Source organism: the organism of the source record quoted next, unplaced genomic scaffold (genome assembly GCF_019419815.1).
Source record: "Pyrus x bretschneideri cultivar Hongxiangsu unplaced genomic scaffold, Pyrus_bretschneideri_v1 Contig45, whole genome shotgun sequence".
In the NCBI taxonomy this organism is placed as follows: Eukaryota; Viridiplantae; Streptophyta; class Magnoliopsida; order Rosales; family Rosaceae; genus Pyrus; species Pyrus x bretschneideri.
In genome coordinates, this window is record NW_025999779.1 from 1,534,491 (window position 1) to 1,548,963 (window position 14,473).

A 14,473-nucleotide genomic window follows, 5' to 3' on the forward strand; every position below is an offset into this window, starting at 1 on the left:
CCGGAATGTACCCCGAGATAGCTTGTCACAAGCTGCATATCGACCCCACTGCTAAACCAGTGATCCAAAAAAGAAGACATTTCACACCAGAACGATTGACGATCATCGAACTGGAAATCGACAAACTACTAGAAGTCGGATTCATAGAAGAGGTAGCACATTCAGCATGGCTTGCCAATGTCATGCTAGTAATGAAGAAAAAGAAGGGTAAATGGAGGGTTTGCATGGACTACACTGACCTTAACAAAGCCCCCGAATAATCCATATTCAGTTCCCTAAATCGATCTACAATTTATTCAGCTTCCAGGAACCAACTGCTCAATTTTTTAGACGTCTACTCCGACTACAACCAAATAGCCATGCACGAGCCCAACAAGGAGAAAATCGCGTTCGTAATCGAGCGAGGCACCTACTGCTACAAGGTCATGCCTTTTTACCTCAAGAATGCGGGAGCTATTTACCAACGACTAGTAAACATGATGTTCAAGAAGCAAATTGGAGTAACCATGGAAGTCTACGTTGATGACATTATGGTGAAGGGCAAACAGCGATCAGACCACATCAATAACTTGGCGGAAACTTTCGACATCCTTAAAAAGTACAAGATGAAGCTCAATCCCGCCAAATGCACATTCGGAGTATCTTCAGGCAAATTCTTAAGGTACCTAGTAACCCAACGAGGAATCGAAACACATCCCAAGCAAATCCTAGCAATCATAGAAATAAAGTCTCCAACTACCTTGAAGGAGATCCAAAGCTTGACCGGACGAGTAGCCGTGCTCAATCGTTTCCTCTCGCTATCCACCGATCTATGCAACCCTTTTTTCAAAGCAATCAAGAGGGCACAACGAGATAAATGGGATGATGAGTGCGAAAGAGCTTTCCATGACCTAAAGAAGTATATCACATCACCTCTCTTACTATCCAAGCCGGAAGCAGTAGAAGACTTATACATCTACCTGGCAGTCTTAGAAGTAGCAGTGAACTCTGCCTTCATACGAGAAGAGATGGGGGCCCAACTGCCGGTATTCTACACTTCTAAAGCTCTTCTCAATGTGAAAACTAGATATCTGAAGATCAAGAAATTAATTTTGGCACTAGTTGTTGCGGCTTGGAAGCTCAGACCATATTTTCAAGCTTATACAATCATCGTCATGACTTAGTATCCTCTACGATCAATCCTACATAGTCCAGATACTTCTTAACAAGTAATGAAATGGGCGTTGGAACTTGGCCAATACGGGTTAGTTTTCCAACCCTGCACGGCGATAAAGGCTTAAGCCTTGGTGGACTTCATAGCATAATTCACGCCTAACTTAGGCAATGCAATAGAGCGACCAACTAAGCCCTAGAGGCAACTGAGTATGCCTTAGCCACGCCTGCTTCACTCAATGGAGACTTTTGGCATTTGCATGTCGACGGTGCATCCAACTACAAAGGCTTGGGAGCTGGCGTGGTCCTTGTCACCCTAGATGGTTCAATGCTCAAGCAGGAAATCATTTTAGGCTTTAAAGTATCCAACAACGAAACAGAGTACGAAGCCCTACTAGTAGGTCTTCAAATAATGAAATACTTGGCGGTGAAAAAGCTTGCAATTCATTTTGATTCCCAGCCACATTACTGGGAAGTACACGGTAAAACATCCAAAGATGGCGCAATACCTAGAGAAGGTACAAAAACAACTTTAGGCATTTCAGACTTACACCCTCACTCAAGTTCAGCGGGTAGACAACGCACACGCGGACGTACTAGCTGGCCTAGGCTCTGCCCTCGACCATCAGCTCAAACGCTCTATTTCGATGGAATATCTAGACAAACCAAGCATAGAGACAGAGCCAGCAACCGAGGAGTCATATGTTAGTACAACTCCAAACTGGCAAGATTCCATTATAGACTACCTGGTCAATGGTACACTCCCTATGGAAAGATTAGAGTCTAGAAAGCTCCAAACAAAGACAACACGTTACTACATGTAGAACGGTATTCTCGTCTGAATATCTTATATTGGACCACATCTCCGCTGCCTAACGCCTCCCGATGACCTAAAGGTTCTAAGTTCAATCCACGAAGGCATTTTTGGAAATCACTCTGGATGCCTATCCTTAGCACAGAAGGCTCTTAATGCAGGCTACTAATGACCTACTATGCATCAAGACGCTAAGAAGTTAGTACAAAAGTGCAACTGCTCTCAACTCTACAAGCCGGTACTAGCACTACCTGCCAGTGAACTACATCTGCAGACAAGTCTTTGGCTATTCATGCAATGGTCAATTGACTTGGTAGGGTTAATGTCACCCACTACTGGGGGCAGAGGCATAATGATCGTGGCAACAGACTACTTCACCAAATAGGTGGAAGCAAAGCCCAAGATAACCATAACTTAAATGGACATAAAGCGCTTTATATAGAGGAACATCATTTGCCTGATTTGGCATCCCTTAATCCATCATCACAAACAACGGCCTACAATTTGTAGGCAAAGATTTGGCGAAGTTCTTCCAAAAATATGGAATCAAGCAGCACATGTCCACGCCAAGGTATCCCCAAGGCAATGGGCAAGCTGAAGCATGCAACAAGATGATTCTCGACTGCCTCAAGAAATCCATCTTTGACAAGAAGGGAAAATGGCCAGATGAACTTCCTGAATGTCTATGGGTGTGTCGCATAACCAAATGACGAGCAACCGGTGAGATTCATTTCTCTTTGGCATTTGGTTCAAAAGCAATCATTCTTCCTAATGTCATCGTACCAAGTACCAACACTCTACTACCAAGCATCGAGCTGACCAGAAAGAAGATGACCACAAACTTAGATTTAACAGAGGAGAAACACAAGAAGGTCATCATCTACATCACAATCTACCGAATGCAGTTTCTCTCCAACTATAACAAAAGGGCCAAGATCCAATAATTCCAGCCCAGATATCTAGTCCTAAGAAAAGCTTTCATCACTACCCATAGAGAATGTTCCAAAAAGATGAATCCATCTGGAAATGTCTGTGCAAGATTAACAGAGTAGGTGGTAAGGGTGGTTACACCCTCACCACCAACAACAACAAAGAGATCGAAAAGCAGTGGAATGCCTACAATCTGAGAAAGTACTATGCGTGACTTCCTGCTACATTAAAGCATGAAAAATCAAACAACTCAATGGGCACCACCTCGCAAGCAAGGACTATCCAGTTATTATGTAGTTCCTACCTTACAGTTAGGTTTTCGTTCGTTTCACTCGTTTTTCAATGATGAATTCAAAAGTAATTTACAACTTGGCTTGGCTGCATGTTTACAACAAATGATCACCCTTGCACTTCAAAAGAAGACTGCGCCCTTCTTAGAGACTTATTGCAGGAATTACACCCTCTAGAGACCAACCATGCTCTCTAGTGCAAGAGGGTAAACCAATTCCCTAACACCCACTTGAGTTTGCTCTCCGATGCGGGAGGATAAACTACACACTTTAAATATCCAGACGTGGATGAGTTGGGCTGCCCTGGAGTAACTAGGTGTACGATGGCTTACGCCAGGATTCCTAGAAGTAGCCACAATGTTCTTTTTCAAAGCTTAGCTAATTGAAGGATTTTTGGTCTCTTTGCCTAATCTGTGGGGAACCGGGCCTTAGAGACAGAAGAGGCACATTACGTAGTACGCCCTATGAACGATTGCCCTGGAATCCTAAAGTTGCTACTGAGTGCATTAAGGCAGTCTGTGGTTTCCAGAAGACTACCTCTAGCTTGCTTCAAGCAGTAAGCTGTGCTAAACTTATACAACCGCACATTTTTGTGAAAGGTTAAACAGTTAGTGTGCATATACAAAGCTCTATCCACTGTCAACATGTTATGCAGTCGATAAGCTTCACCTCTGCAAAGCACGGAATGATCATTTAGATCTACACTAATTCCTAAAGTGTTGTCATACTTGTTACGCAACCCACGAAATTGGTTACATAATGAGCAAAGAGGTTTCTCAAACCTTTGCTTACGAAATTCCATACAACCACTTACTTTTGATACGAAAGATTAGCGAATTTCATGACCCAAAAATCTTTAGTATGTTGTGATACAGCCACACAACTCAAAGGATTGAAGAAAGGCAAGGCTAACAGCCAAATGGTCATGCGAACTCGTTTGCTTTTGTAAGTAAGGTGTCTGATTGCCAACCCTATGGCTAACAACTTTGCAAAAGTTATACACCAACACTTACGACTGCATAGGCTACATGGGCCTGTTTGCTTATAGAAAATCAGCACATATGTCGTTGGTCTAAAGGTCAAAGGTTAGGGCGTAAATAAAACAACCAAAGATGAAGAAAAACGAAGACGAAGAAAAGCAAAAGAAGCAAGTTTATTAAATTTTCTAGCAAAATTGATAAACAACTAGCAAAGGCTGAATGAGTTCAAGCAAAGCAAAAAGAAACAAGGAAAACAAAGGAAATCATAAAGGCTACCTAGAAGACTACTCTTCAGCAGCTTAGACATCCCACGATTACTCGATCACCAAACATTCAGCAGCCGCGACGCTTTCAACAGCGGCATTATCTAGTGGTTAACCCCCCAGCTGCCCCAGCCTACGCACCAACTTCTTCGACTACTTCACCAATGGAAGCCTTAAAAGTAAAGGCAATCAAGTCTTTTGGAGAAATAAAGAAAGTCTTAAAGTCTTTCCCAGGAAACACAAAGTTAAACGGCCTACCAAAAAGATGATCTACATAACCCAGCTTATAGAAATCGGCCTGACTCTGAACAAGCAAAGCCTCAAACCCTTCAGCTGTTCGTTCTTATCGAGCAGACCAACATGGACGCGCTGCAACTCATCCACTTCCTTCTTCAAATTTTTGTTAATCTTTAGTGCACGTTGGAGTTCTAACACTTGGGGTTCAAGCCTATCGATGACTTTCTTGAAGTTGATCACTTGATTATAAGCAGCAATCAACTCTTCATCCTCCACGTAAGTAGTAGAATGAATCTTAGAAATGGCACGCTCAAGATCTTGAATCTGAGGTATGTAACATCCAATCTCCTTATCTACATTTTCATAGTTAACTTGGATCGTATCAAGCCTAGTCTTCAAGTCAACGATCTCCTGACGAGCGGTCTCAAGCTGCAGAAAAGTAGGGGCAGAGATATTGGACCTCTTCAAAATAACGAGCTCAGACTCCAACCTCTTAATCATTTCCGCAGAAGAATAAGCTTCAACTGCCATAGTCTTTGTTATCTTGTTGGCAGCTTTGGTATCTTCTTGGTTAAGGAACATAGACTCGGCTGCTAGAATCACCGTTTCTGCATCATAGCAAGCAGAGCAGTCCTTCTATATTGGGTCATATGCTTCGCAAAGGAACTTGGGCAAATAACCCATCTAACGTCATCAACAAGTTTGGCATGCGCATCTATGTTTTCAAGCAAATATGGCTTCAAAAGCGCACATATGTCAGCAGCAAAAGCGCACAGATGTCAGCAGCCTCTCCAGAAACAAACTTGGTGGATTTCTCACAACTTCCTACACGAGCAGTCTCATCTTTCTCAGCAGGCGAACAAATCTCAGCAGCAAGAGGAATAGGCTTTGGCACCATTTTAGCAGTAAAGTCCACCTTATCGCTCTTCATAGTAGCAAGCCTCTCCAAAGGTGAACTAGACTTAGCTCCCACCAGACGTCTTAGCACAAATTTCGTAACTAAGGGCACAAGGAACCTCTACACTGAGTAATTCTATCAGCAATCGTACTAGCTACCTTCAGCATGGCAGGCGTCACCGGCTCAGATCTAGCGGCATCATCTTTCTTTCCCTTGGAAAAGTCAAGTCAATCACAAGCCTATTGAGAACAAACGGACCCTCATGAGCAGCGAAGGAAATCTTCGATTTTTTCTCAACCAGTATCTCTTGAGCAGGTAGGGAAGATCTCTTTTTTTCACCTTCATTCACAACAGGCTCCATGACAACGATCGGACAAGCTAATGCATCCATCTTGATCTGCTTTATCTCATTTCTAGTGGGTAGCCCATATTTCTCCTGACGAAGAGGACTAAGCAGCTAACGTCATTTATGGTACTCAACGGGGATACCTAAAGCAACATTCACCTTCTTCATATCTGGAGAAATCTTGGGAGTTGAGCCGAATTTCAAATCTACAGAAGCAGAAGAGGACAATCAACAAATCAGAAAGCAACTCAGCAAGAGCATAAAACAGCCTAGAGACTAAGCAGTCTACTTACCAATGATGAAAATCATCGAAACGCACAGCTCAAGGGAAGAATCAGACTCGCACTCTGCATTTATCTCAAAAGTCTCCTTAGACCAGCCATGATCTCCCTTGCTCGAATGATCACAAAGCCTATGGCGGGATCGCAGCTGCCCAACTCCATCAATATGGTCTATGTCAAAGAAGTACCAGAATTCGTTGACGATCAGATCCAAGTCTAAGAATTGGCTTAGATTGAGGAATCCCACCATCACACGAACCTCATTTGGAGAACATTGAGCGGGGGCACACTTCATGGAGCAAAGCACTACTTGGAAGAAATGCGGCATGGGAAAAGTAAATCCCAACACAAAGTAGTACGGGTGAAACTTGATGGCTCTTCGAGCCCCACTATATAGCTCACGACTGCTACCCTTCTTGACATGCATCCCAGACGGAATGGCGTGCCCATATACTTTAAGGAAATCTCTAAACGAGTCATCGGAGCTAATTTTGAAGTAAGCAGCCTTAAAATAGCCCACTTTACTCAAAGACCCGTCTTGGCAATACAACGGCAGCGCATCATCATCACTTTTGTGGCTTGAAGATGACATACTCGAAGAAATTCTACAAAGATACAAGGAAGAATCATTAGACAGCTAAAAAAAAAAAAAAATCAGCGCACCAGGCCCAAACCAGCCATGCGCCGAGCCCTAGGATCACAACGCCAGCCCACGGCTTAAGTCGAGCTGCCACCGCACCATGCCACCCATGGCAATAGTGTCGTGGCCCTTATAACCATTTTTCACACATCCTCGACCCCCGTCAAGCCAAATTTCAAGCCCCGAGGCTCTAAAAAATTACAAAGACAAGGAAAAAGTAATTTTTTCTTACCTTGGTGCAGCGTGAATATGAAGAAAGTAACAAAAGACAATTGCTAAGGGAGGGGGAACAAATATCATCTAGCTTTCTCTCTTGTAGGGTAGAATAAATTGCTCTCTAAAATTGATGTAATCATCTACATAAGGTAGACTTAAATAGCCTTTGGAAGTGATTTATTTCTCTTTCCTAGAATGATCTAATTTCCAATTAAATGTGGGAATCTACATCAATATAGGAAACGATCTTATGTTTCCTAAAGTAAGGGAAGATCTCTACACCTGTTACCCTTTCCTGCGAGTTGCCGAACAAGTGTGGGGGCATTTGTTGAGCCCAAAATAATCAAGAAAATTATGGAGGTGACACATGGACTTTTCAATGAAAAGGACAAAATTACCCTCGAGACATACCGGGATTCCCATGCACGTGCAACGGACAATAACGACTCAACTAAGGAAAAGTCAAAGGTTATCAAAATGGTATCTATTCAAATCCCTCTCATCACTCCTCATCAAATCCTTATTCAAAAGGTAACTCCCAATTGTCCAATTTAATTTAAGATTAATTGCCATGTTAATTGCAAGATATTATTTCACATAATTTCTTGCAATTATTCGCACAAATTCACCATATATGGCCGGCCACTATTTGCCAAATAGAGACAACCACTCCCCTATAAATAGCCATGTTCTCTCACTAAAAAGCCAAGTCATTTGCTACCCACAAACTCCTAAACACATTATTTTCATAATTCTAACTTTGGCATTGGAGATTCTTCGGCCAAAGACCCCTCCCCAATTCATCGTGGGTTCGTGAGGCTTTTGGCCTTAATCTTAGGTGTTATTATTTTGCAAGTGCATTTTTATCAAAGGAAAAGATGGTAGAAATTTGCATCCACAGATGGTGCCTTAGTAAATTTTTGCGCTAGATATTGTTGATGCAGGAAATTATTCATAGCAAGAAAAGTATTTTCCAAAGATCCTCTTCTGTGAACCCAACCTCACAATACTTCAGGACTGATTGGATCTATATACTTCAGAGTAAGGGTGGGCATGAGTCTGGCCGGGACTAAAGTTGGAGGGACCGAACTAGACCGTTTTAAAATGCAACGGTCCGTTTGAAACAGGCCAGATCGAGCTTGGTCCATGAGTCCAAATTACAAAAAAAAAAATTAATAGATTATTTGGATTGGTTTATCACTGTAAGTCTATATCATTTTCTTTGTAAATATTTGCCGAGTAGAATATTGTATTAAAAGAGAGAATTGTGTTTAGGCTAACTTGGCGACTACTTAAATCATTTGAAAATATAGAAATAAATAGCTCATTAGTCATGTTGTTGCTAGATAAGAAAAGTTATAAAATAATGAGAAAGGCTTTGTAGCCTCTGTTGTCAGCATAAGGTGTTCGCAGCCTTCTCCCAATTCTAAGAGGGTGAATACATGCTTCATAAATTGCCATCTTTCCCTGTTAATAGTTACAAATAATAGCTTATAAAAATGAATTTACAATCAAATCCAATTTGCATGAAATGGTCATAGATAAAATTAAAAAGAGAATTTGAAAATCTAATATTGATCATATTTGATGTCAATTTGAGGCTTGAATACCAGAACCCAGAGCATGCTGATTTGTTAACAAACCCATAATTAGGATTTGTTAACATATTAATTAACAAACCCAGAATTAGGATTTGTCAATTAATATGTTGATTTGTTAACAAATCTCTTGATATGGACTGAACAAAGGACTTGTCAACAAATCAACATATTAATTAACAAATCTAATTTAAAAATATAGAACAAGGTCCAAACCCAGATATTGAGAACCAGAACAAAATCTACTAGATTTTCACAAAACCTAAATCACTAAACCAAAAAAAAAAAAAAAAAAAAAAACCTAATTCAAAAATTACCTAAATTTTAGCAGGACGCTTCGATGATGGTAGTGTTATCGACAACTCTGATGAGATGGTGATGGTCGCAATGATAATGATGGGTGACAATAGTGAATCAGTGATGGTCTAGGACCTTGGTTCTGTGATGTCGTTGAGGAAGAGAGATAGGAATCAAGAGCGAGAAAACTGGGTTTTGGGGATGTCTTTAAGGATGAAGGATGGGGTGGTGATGGTCGCAATGACAGTGATAGGTGACAATGGTGAATCGGTAATGGTCTGGGACTGAGTTATGTGATGTCGTCAAGGATGAGAGATAGGAAAGGAGTGGGAGTATGAGTGCATGTGGTTTGGATGGGAGAGGATGAATTATGGTAGGGAGAAACATATCTAATCCAACAGTTGAGATGTGGATGATTGTTAATCAATCAATCACATCCATTCATTCTATTATAGAAACGAGTTGGTCTAGTGCCCCGTGGGTTTGAAGATTAGGACCCGTCCCGCCCCATAAATACCACCGCCTCACCCCGACCCACGGATCCTTTACCCGTTTGCCCACCCCTACTTCAGAGTTATACTCGTTCAAAAACTTATAGTCCTAAAGCCTTATATTAATCCAATCATGTCTTGGTTCAGGCAAAGGGATCAGCTCTTGGTGACCAAAATGACCAGCTAATGCTTGCTAGAGAATTTGGAGATCTTTTTCCAACATATATTCAGTCTGTAATGCATCATGCATGTGGCAGTGCATAAAGATTGTAATAGTTGCATTCTCAGCTTCACTTGTTTCGTTCTCAGCTTCAATGGTTGCTTCTAATATCCTTTGTAGTTAGGTGGGCTTCCTATCTTGTATCTACTTGAGGTAGTTTCTTCCAAATACCTCTAAGGCTGTGAAATAGTGAATTAGTTATTTGAATTAATATTCACATTTAGGTCGTGTATGCACTTGAGCTTCATATTTTGTATATAAACAAAATGTGAATTAGTGCTTTGAATTAATATTCACAAGAATCATGGCTAGGACTGTTGGAAATGAGCCCTAAAGCAAATCATGAGATGATACTTCACAAACTTTTCACATATTAAATTAATCTAGTTTAATATAAAGGTAAAGATTATTGATTAAAGCCGTATCATTAAATGTTATACACTTAAACGATAAGTTCAAGTAATATGTAACTAAGAGAATGTATTCTAAAGATGTTAGATTCCTAAGACTTTACTTTTTTTATACAAATCCTAAACATTCCTAAACATAGGACTATTTATTAGGCATTGACAATCTCGACAAATCATTACATACTATGTCTTCTCTTCAAAGAATGACGGGTCTCAAGTCATTGGTATGAATGACACCAAGACAAGTGTATAGGTGCTCAATCAGAATGAGTCCACTAAATGCGATCAACCATGAGTCCTCATACTTATGTCGTATGAGAACTCACTAATTGGGATAATGCAAAGTAGTCTTTTGACTTGAGGCATCATAGTTGTCTTGTGGTTAGGTCATTAATCTTTGACTATGTTAAAGGCATTCCGTTACAGAGTGTTCACGACATAATTGGGGTTAAGCTACTTAATCACATGGGCATGTGAATATACAACAAGGTATCTCTAACCTTCAAACCATTGAGGGAAAATACTCCATAATATAATTAAGAATCTCTGGCCAAAGTATAAATGAGATTTAGGAAGTACATTCCAAATTACACCCAAGGTAATCATATAGATAAGAGAATCACATTAGATAGTACACATGAATAAACTATCAACTAAACAATGTGATCAAGAGTATTGATTTAGAGAAAGATCGTATTGCATTGTAATCCCAAACTGAACAAGTTCTCCAACCTCTTTTGGTTTGCATAGGAGTCATGACATACTGCTAGATGCCTCTTATGGGTTAGACCATGGTAATTAACAATCACTAAGGGAGAAACGAAAGTAAGTTTCAATTCACAATCGATTAGTAAGAGTTCTAATAACTCACTTTCTCGCTAAAAAGAACCTAATGGATCACAAATTGTGTAATGTAATGATTGAAGAATATAACGAAGTTGAGTAAGAGTAATTAAACAGTTTAATAGTTTATGGCATGACTAATTAATAATAAAAAATATGTTCATTTTAGACCTTGAGTTAGTATTAGGTCTTAAGGCCCAATGAAATTTAAATACTCAAGCCTATTAACTTAAGTTGTATGACAACTTAAAACACATTGGGCCTCAAGGCCTAATGGGCTTCCAATTCAAGCCCATTAACTTAAGTTGTATAATAACTTGACAACAAAATTCAAGAAGCCCAAAAGCCCAAATGAGTTGGGATGGCTAGCCATACAAGTAAGGAAAGGAGAATTTCGCTTGTGCCACTCACATGTGAGTGGCTACATAGAGATCTTTTGACCATTTCCTTCACTAAGAAGTTTCTATAAAGAAAGAAGAGAGAATACAACTCTCTCTTCTCACTCTAGGATGCAAGCTACATGGGAGAAGAACACTACCATTTTATTCCTCCCATGTCACTCATCTTCTTCCTCAATCATGCTTGGTGTCGAAAGTTAAAGGCTCGCAATTTTGGAAGCTTTGGAAAATCCATTCAAGCATCTAAATCCAAGGAGCAAAGTTATGAAGATGAAGGTTATAGTGTCTAACTCAAGGAAAGTAATGAAGGCCCTCACTTTGGGTGATTACCATTTGCTAGGTATAGAGAATCTTCAAAGGTATAAGAAATCTCAACTCTCTTTGTAATTTGAGTTAAGTCTTTGGTTCGCCAAACTACAAGGTTTTGAATTTCTTAGTCTAAGTTTTAGTTTTTTAGTGCATACAAGCATGCTTCCTCCTTGTAATTGTTAATTGCATACGATACGTTACTCTATGAACTTAGCATATTCAAAAGTTTTCCCCTCATGTTCTAGGGACATAGTATGATTTAATGGATTTAAGACATGGAGAACCTCAAGTCTCTACATGGATGGGCACTCTCCAGCCAAAGATGGGTGAGTAGATTTGGTACACCCAGCTGAAGCTAGGTGCGTTCTTCGATGTGTCCTAGCTGAAGTTGGGCGTGTTCTTCAGTAGGTCTTAGCTAAGTTGGGCGTCTTCTTCAACGGACTTCAGCCGAAGTAGAGTCAATACTGTTCAACACACACCATCCGAATCACTGGTGGTGTCTCCCTCGCCAAAATAAACAAGTCTGCCGCTTTCAGGCATCCTCTGGAGGTTATGGGTCGAGTCAAACATTCTAGACCTCACCATCAACCTCGAAATCATCGAGGGATGTGGTTCTAGAGGAGAAAAGTCGTGGATTCTTAGTGGTAACCTAATAGGGCACGACGGAGGAATCTTAACGTTGGCATGGGTTACGAGGCATAGTCTTCCACCTATAAATATGGTGGCGGAGTCCGAGTATCGATGCCGACGTCGTTACAAGGATGGCAGCGAGGTGAAACGACCTTCAATCTACTAAGATTCTCCCAGAATCTCTCGAGCCTCGATCTTCAGAGACAATCACCACCTCAGGAGGACGGCTTTAGGCGTCGTGGTGACTAGTCTTTTGCGGCCCTAGGGTTTCTCGACTTCTGTCGAGGAGATGGGGCAACGTCAAGAACGACGGGTTGTCCAGTCTAAGGCAGGGGTTTGGTGAATCAGTCCGGCAGCTAAGACGTAGGCCCAGCTTCCAGCCACGGCTTCTACGATTTTAAGGTTTCTTTTTCAGTATACCCACACATATACACCAACATATAACATACATATAGCATAGAACAGTAATCATAATGTACATGGCATAAATATAAATTAAAATAAAATAGATTAGGGTTTAGGATTACCTAGATGTTGACGAAGATGAAAAAAGCTTTTCGCATGACTTCTTCAAGGATCCTCTCCTTCTTGCAGAGTCATGTTTGTGCTGATAATGTGTTGTAAATTACATTTTAAGAGTGGGTGAGAGAGAGGGATGACAGAGAAAGATGAAGGGCTAAGGTGTTTGTGACAAATATGTTTCACCACATGACATTATACTTTTATTTATACTAATCATGATAGGGTTTCTTGTCTTACAGTAATACAAAGTCTATAAGAATTTGATCTCCAAATCATTGAGATTCTTATTTAAGTTTACACAATCACATTCCTAAAACAAAATACTATTTACAACAACATGTACCTGATTGCTGCCCATTTAATTTCTCTTTTAATAATTTTATTTATAAGTCATAAGCGTTTATTTTTCATAAAACAGAACTACGTGTCTTCTTGAGAGCGAGCAGCTCACATGGCGTCATCTCAATCTTCATTGATCTCTCGCTCTATCAATCTCTACCCGTCGATTTCTCAAACTCTCTCCTTCATAGCAAGCAGCTCACACGGCCTCGTCTATTTGACAATTTATCTGCAATCACACGGCATTGTCACTAAAGTTCTGTTTTCTTGTAGCGTGACTGGTTATTATAATGGTGCATCTGTTGTGGGTGTATTGTTCTCTTCCAGAAATAGTCTGGCAACTAAAATTAAATTTTGAAGCAAGTCGAGGGTTGTCAAAAGAGTTGTTAGACACCATCAACATCAACGTCATAAATCATATATATGAACGTGGTATGGTTAAAGTCAATAAGGGGATTACATTCAGATTGACCTCCATGATGAATTCACTTTGTGGAATTGATTTGCTCAGAAAGAATTTTTTTTTTTTTTTTTTTAGTACATTTATATTTTTATACTAAAGTGAAAAGGAGTTCGGCTAAGCCGCAGAATAGACATGCCTAATTTGGTATCGAATTCGCTATCCACGAAATTCAAACTTAAGACCTCGCATTTTCAAGTAAAAATAAATACTAACAGACCGTAATACTGAATGACGGCTGAGACGGAAGTTTAGTTTCAATAAACTTCTCATCGTCATATTGTATGGTAAGGAATTTTAGTACTAAAGTGGACCCGAATGTTGAAAACTAATTGGAAATTTGGAAGGGACTCTGTATTAATTTTTAATATTTAGTTTTTTAGAGCAGATAAGGATTGAGGTTAGCAATCTAATTAATGTGTTAAACCCTAATAAGACGTTCCTATCTGGTTTGATACACAAGATCGGAATCATGTCGTCATCTTAGAGATATTTGAATGACACAGTTTTAACTCGATAATTTTCAAGATGGTTGACACGTGTAGAAGCATAAAAACGCTGTGAAGACTTGGTCATAACTCATGAACTATGAATATATTTGAACTATATTATTATGACTAGCTTAGTTTGAAGTTTAGTTTACTTTTTCACTCCATTAATATAGATAATATCATTGCTCAAAAAAAAAAAAATCAAATTGTTAGAGCTACTACTTCAGATTTGTATGATAAATTTGGTTGGCTAAAGGACAAACAAGCTACGAAGATTCTTCATTCAATAATTTAGGTATTCTAAAAAATGATTCCTTTTTACAAAACAAGAAGTTTTAGGGGTTGTTTAATAACCACTTTACTTTCATTTTTTATATTTTAACTTTTAGTTTTAGGTGTGGCTTTAATGCTACCTAAC

The 14,473-nt window shown here is 39.7% G+C and overlaps 2 long non-coding RNA genes across 3 annotated transcripts; one reads left to right on the forward strand and one right to left on the reverse strand.

Annotated features, from left to right (window-relative positions):
• Positions 1–8,312: 8,312 nt before the first annotated feature.
• Positions 8,313–13,077, reverse strand: LOC125469777. Of its 2 annotated transcripts, none has more exons than XR_007251986.1 (2): positions 12,771–13,077; positions 8,313–8,514 (listed from the first exon to the last, which is right to left on the reverse strand). It is a non-coding gene; the product is annotated as an uncharacterized LOC125469777 (long non-coding RNA). The 2 variants fall into 2 exon arrangements; XR_007251987.1 differs by lacking the exon at positions 8,313–8,514 and adding an exon at positions 11,832–12,632.
• LOC125469778 lies at positions 12,509–13,484 on the forward strand. The gene is made up of 2 exons (XR_007251988.1): positions 12,509–12,645; positions 13,184–13,484. It is a non-coding gene; the product is annotated as an uncharacterized LOC125469778 (long non-coding RNA).
• Positions 13,485–14,473: the final 989 nt, after the last annotated feature.